Here is a 6686-nt window from a genome sequence, read left to right as displayed (position 1 = left end):
TAGAATTTTACATCGGGTATATAATAAAATAATACACAACATATATATGGAAGATTTAACTCCTAATATCATCAAGGCTCATTAAGATAAAACCTAACACCTAGTAATAGGTAGTTAAGTTGCGTCAATATCAGTGATATTGTTAGTGTACATGATGGGCCTATAACATTTATTATGTTATCAGAGCAAGCTATTCTCTCTACACGTTAGAAGCTTGAGTTACTGGACTCGAATGTGCTTCCTTTAAGTTGGGCCTTTGAAAACATTGGCGTTGGCTCTAGCGACTAACTATTGACTGATTGGACTCTAAAAAAGATTGGCATTAGCTCAAGTATAATGATTTGACCAGTTCATTATGTGGGAATAGGTTTCCTGTATGATCCCGTGTGAGGTGACTCGTGAAGAGGCGTGTTGCGAATAGAATCCCACGTTGAGCATATGACAAAATAATATACAACTCAAGGAGATTCCACCCCTAATATCACTAATGCATTTTGTGATAAAAATCAAAACCTAGTAATAGGTGATTTAGGACAATTTGGTAATATTGGTAGTAGACCATGTTGGGCCTATAAAGTTTATCAATTTGATTTGATGATGACGATGTATGATCAAATACAATCCCGTTCCTTCTCCTCTCTGACAAAAGCTTAATGCTTAACCAATAATAGGCTCTCGGGTTAGAAATTAAGTGTATCTTTATAGAAGCAGAGACCTCTACACACACACACACACACACACACACACATACATATAAATCTATATATTATATTTATTACCAACACTCATGTAATTCTCCTATTAGAATTCATATACAAACCAACTATGTTTCTTTGTTCAATACTAAGTGTTCAAGCCAACATTCATACTTCAAAATAATCCGCACATCTGTAAGATTAGTACCCCTCTCTTGAGACTTTTCTGTACCAACTAAATCCTAATAGCCGGCCTAACGATTTTGGTTTTATGATCATACTCTAACAAGTCCTACATGTGCCCGAACACAGTTCGTATTAATGTAGACAAATACAAAAGACTATACAATATGAAACCACTATTATAAGCACTTCTATAAGAATTTTTTCCTTTATATTTTTACAGCTCTAAAAAAGTATTGTTATTAAATTGTATCACACATAATTACATGCATATACTCTCTCTTTCTCTCTCTCTCTAAAGAAAAAGAAGCAGAAGAAAAGGAAACATGATAAGAGTGTGTAAAGTTCAATGCATGACATATTTTATCTGACAATGAATTGAACCATATAAAATAAAGATCTGGCTTGAGTTTATGAAATGGAAAGAATAACTGAATAAGTGATGTAAGTTACAAAATATATGCATTGCAATATAAAAATACATGGAATAAGTACACAATTTTCAAACAAAGAATAAAGAAAAAGTATGATCTCACACAGATGTAACAACCACATTTTTTACACCCACTGGTTTGGTTCGTTTTTAATAAATTACAATCTATGTCATTGTTATTAACTATCATGCCTATAGGGCTTACCACTTTGCGAGAGTTGGGAGATTAACTATCATGCCAAATTTCAAAATTTTAAGAGCATTGGGGGGAAGCTGTATGCATGGGAACTGCTAATTAGAATGTTTTGTTGAGGCTGATCCCCATGCCATGTGAACCAGAGCCACAACTGGCTAGGGTTCTGGTTACAAAGACATTAGTTATGTTATGGCACCTTCCTCCACAAACGGGTCCCCGTGGGTATAACTGTGCTGCTCTTCTCAGATGAAATGGCAGCATTTGAAGCCTGCCCTGGCTCCGTTGAAGGCGAAAGAGGTTGTGTTGTTTGCTTAGTCGACTTCTCTTTTTTTTTTTTTTTTTCCTTATTTAATATGTAGGCGAATCGAGAAAGGTTTCGAAGTAAAGATAAGCGAACTTGACTTCCAATGGGTCTCCCAGTAGCAGATTTTTAGCATTTATCCAAGCCTCTAAGAAGTCCAATATAACTGGAAGGTGAGAAATAAGGAAGTTACTGTCAAATACCCTACTACATCTCCGCTTCCAAATAAACCAACACACAGTAATGCAGACACTACTCCGACGAAGTTTACTAGATGACAAACATGCTTAAAGCTCAAGGCTTGGCCTGCTTTCGATGGCATTGGATCACGTGACCAGCTGTTGTCGTCTTTACTTAAAGTGCACAAGCCTCCCTTTCCGGACACCCTAATATACGTATCATCAACTTTCTCTCAGCCTTGATTCCCAAGCAGCATGTAGCTGGCCATGGCCTCTCATCGATCTGCATCTTGCCAAACGCCAATATTACAATCTCAGAAAATCTCTCAGGGCCTCTCATCAGCTGCCTCGTTTTTCACACCTTATACGTATCGCTTTCCCCTGATCCAGCTTAAGCCTTGCATTCCAAGCCTGCCTTCTTCTTTTTTACGTTCTTTTTAAGGTTCCAACTTGGAGAAGAAGTTTATTGGATAATAATTTCATGCATTTAGCCTTTACCAATGCCTCAAAGTAGAAAAAGATTTATCCTCTGTTTTACCGTGTCTTTATTCGTGCAGTTTATTCTGTTTTATGTGGTGTATATCTTTATTCAATAATGCACCTTTTTTTTTTCTTTCTAAATATCCCTCTAAATATGAAAATTTGTGATAGTTAAACATAGATGAGGGTTCAAGGCGAAACTTTACCAAATCAATTGGGAATGTTCTTTTATTATGTGACACATAGGAAATGTTCTTTTATTGTCTTATGTCTTCAAACACATGTGTATAATTCTAAATTCAGTCTGATAATAAAAACATCTGTTTCACAAAAGAATGTTGTTCATCCTTATATTTTGTATTGGTATGGCCAATTGTTTACATACATAAAATGCTGTGTGTGTTGATTTACATGCATGCCAATGGCACAATTTTGTTTGAAAAGTCCAGCTGGGTAAAGTTGGACTGCAACCAGCAAAAGTGTTGCTCTCCTAGGCCTACCCAGAGTACCCGCCTTTACTTTAATTATAAATGTTATCCTCATCTAACTTTTGTGGCATGAACGTTTATTAGATTAGCAACCCTAACTACTCTTACTGCTTAATTTTCGCTTAGGGACTTAATAGGTTAGAGAAACCATTTATGAACTTGAGGTATACTATTATAGATAGATACATGTATCATGACTAAATTAGTTGGACATAATACCTCATGCCCGTATTACAATCATACTAAAATATTTCTCAATGTTATAACAAAAGTTTCTGACACAAGTTAGCTGAGTTCTTTCAGAAACACTTTTTTTTGTTTCATATATAAACAATTTCAGTCATCATTTTCTGCTTGCAATAATATACATGAAGAATTGGTTAAATGTAACAGAAAGACTGATGAGGATATGCATAGAATAAAGTTATAGTGTTTGCTTGTGATTTAGGACATCTCACAGGAGCATATGGCGCTCTTCGCTTATTTATCTAGTCAACTATTCACGTGTGATTTTTAGATTGTGTGACATAGAAGGCATACATTATTTGCAGACAATCATAACACGTGTATTTGCTTTCAACCTCATCCAGCAATAATCATCATAGATATTCTGCTCCTTCATGCATATTAATATTTAGCCTACGATACCAAATTCTTTGAAGTTGTAACCATACGTTTGTTCAAAGTTTCTTGAGCATAAAGACAAATGTACAAGAGAGGGATATTGAAATCAGATCAAAGAGTGGGGTTCGTCGATCATTTGGAATTATGTATAGTTGTAAACTTTGACTAGATTATTCTTAGCTTTTAGTGAGCTCAGAATTCACAAAGTGTGTGATTCTCTACGGATTTAATGCCCCTTTGTCACCTTTGAGTCCACCCCTGTTAAGTCATATCTTGAAGAGAATGACACAAATGCCTACTAGGACTGTCGGCAAGTAAAGTCTAATATGTACATGGATTTTGGCTTAAGAACCACATCAAAAAAGTGTTGCAACATGGCTTCATTACCCCATCCTCTATAATCTTGTAAACATTACAAGAGATGAGTAATATTCTCTTGCCAAATAAATATTACTGTATGAATTTGGGTTGCACATATAGACAAGAATCAACATAATTCACTGTTGAGTAACATAACCATAGAAAATTTGGCAAGGGAAAACTTTCCTATTAATAAGTTTGGTATATATGTTATGTCTTTGGTTTATCCAAGGACTATGGGAAGAGAAGCGAATACAAGACTCAGGTGCATGAATTTATACTTTTAACAACTTGAGCAACAAGCCTATTATTTGAAATGTAAGGTCGACATACTATTGTTATATAAAATCTTAGTATTTGAAGGTATAGTGTATACTTCATCTCAACTAGTAGTTAGTAGACCTGGCAAAAGAGTCGTATTTGTCGTTTTCGTGTCATACTTATTATCTTAAAGAATTGTATCGTACCAAACCCGTCATCTTGGCGCATTCTTATAGTGACTCGACAACAACCTGACCCGTTAACATGTTAATCTGAAACTTGTTGGTTTTGTATTATTTCATATCGGATTAACGAGTCATGTAAGCAATTGTCAGATTTAGTCGTCAATTTAATAACTTAATGACACATTGCCTTACAGAACAACGTTACCATTGCACGAACAAATAACCTCTATCCTCCTGTTAAATAAATGACCTCTAATTCATCATCAGATCGGTGTTTAAGATTTGGTAACCTTTCAAAAGCACAGGCCTAACCTAAGTTCTGATTGCTTGACCTCGTATAAGATGGTAAGTTTTAGGAATCTCATTGCATATACCGAACCAAATTACTGTGCTAGCTAGTTGAAGTGGCACGTCGATCGATCATATATTAATCATATGAGATTATGTGGTATACCTTCCAAATTCCAACTATTAATAATTGATGGAATTATATTCGTCAGCCAAATTGTTTGAGAATTTGTGAGGCTGCTGCTAGGGTTTATAAGCCGGCACCGACTAGATATGTCACCACCAGACATGATGGGGGCAAATTCAGGACAAATATTCTCACAAACTTTCCAAATCAATTGCATATTTTTAGGTCCTACAACATCGCAGACCAAAACACATTCAAATACCATGGACTTAGTCGCTTTTCTGTATAGAAAAAGTTTGGTCGACAGTCCCATCTATTTATGCATAAAGAACAACAATTGCAATTAACAAAAGTAACGCATTACACTAGCCGACAACGACAAGAAATATAATGTAACAACCAATTAGTCTTTGTGATAAACAACGATTAATATGTTCACCTAATACGGGATTTATCAAATCGATAAAGGAATTTCAGCAAGGGAAATTGTTGTAATTGATTTAATTTGGCTATGTATTTTTCAACTCAGTACAATCTTTTTTTTTTTTTAAATTTATTATTATTAAGAGAGGGGAGAGAGTTCGAGATTATTACAATAGTTTAGGGGGAAGTATTGAATGCGAGAGGTATGTGTGGAAACTCAACACCCTATCCACTATGATATTGGATCACATGCGAATTAATGCAATCTTTTTGTTTGTGAAGACTATCTCAAATAAGGGTAGTAAAAGTTCCAATAGTTTATATATCTAATGTCATTCCATATTCGAATTTTCAATTCTCAGATTCGAGGTCATTTCTTTATTTTGGTAAATAAATTCAGTTTATAAGTAGTTTGAAATTCGATTCCAATATTATTTAAATTTTCATTTCTCAGGTTCGAAGCCAATTGTCCTTGTCATGCTAAATTTTTGTAAAAAGTAATTTTAGGAAGACCAACTTTTAAAATCAAATAATTGTTGTAGTCTATTTTATCTGACAAGGTGAGTGAGGGCCGGCGACAAGAAGAGAGAGAGAGAGATGTGTCTGTAGAATTGTAAGGGAATGTGTGTTGTTATCCCTCCTACATTGTGCCCTTATTTCTAGTAGTAAAAGGAGAGAAGATATTCCTTCTTCCCCAAGTAATACAAGTTGTAATAGGAAAGGATAACTAGAATCAAATCTAATTTAGGATTTACACAATCACAATTAAACCAGGAATGTTTACAACACTCTCCCTTGAGTGTGTAAATACTCAAGGTAGATTCAGCGTCATGCAGAAGTTGAGGAAGTCGACTCGTAGGCACTGATTTAAGGAACAACGCTTATTCTCAATAAGGTAGGAACTTGCATAAGTAGTAAGTCTCACTAAAAAACCCTAAGGCTATGGCAAAAACCTAAGGAGGGATAAAATCCATAGTCTAAGGAAAAATGAGTGAGAAATGCAAAGTCAAAAGAAACGTCTATGGGACGTCATTAGGGATATCGCCAGCCCAAGGTGGGTACCTCGTTAAAACCTAGTTAGGTAGCAAAAATCCAGTGGGAAAAATGCTCCTAATCGTAGGGAAAAAGAGTATATTAAGATCAAGCAAGTATCTTCAGGATACTCCCCCTGAGTTTGACATAATTCCAAAGAGAAACAACAATGTTACAACTCAAAAAGTTTACGTATACCAATTCCATGAACAAGCTTCTGAAACGTTGTCTTCAGTAGTGGTTTGGTGAAGAGGTCGGCCAAATTGTCTTGTGAACGGATTTGCGTCACTTTAATCTTCTGATGCTCTTGTTGTTGATGTAAAAATAAGAACGTCGGCACAATGTGCTTGGTGTTGTCTCATTTGATATAACCTTTCTTGAGTTGTTCGATGCATGTTGTGTTGTCTTCAAAGATCGTCATTGGGACATCA

This window comes from Pyrus communis, chromosome 15, assembly GCF_963583255.1.
Source record: "Pyrus communis chromosome 15, drPyrComm1.1, whole genome shotgun sequence".
Taxonomy (NCBI): Eukaryota; Viridiplantae; Streptophyta; class Magnoliopsida; order Rosales; family Rosaceae; genus Pyrus; species Pyrus communis.
The sequence above is the reverse complement of the archived record's forward strand: the minus strand, read 5'-3'. Positions refer to the sequence as shown.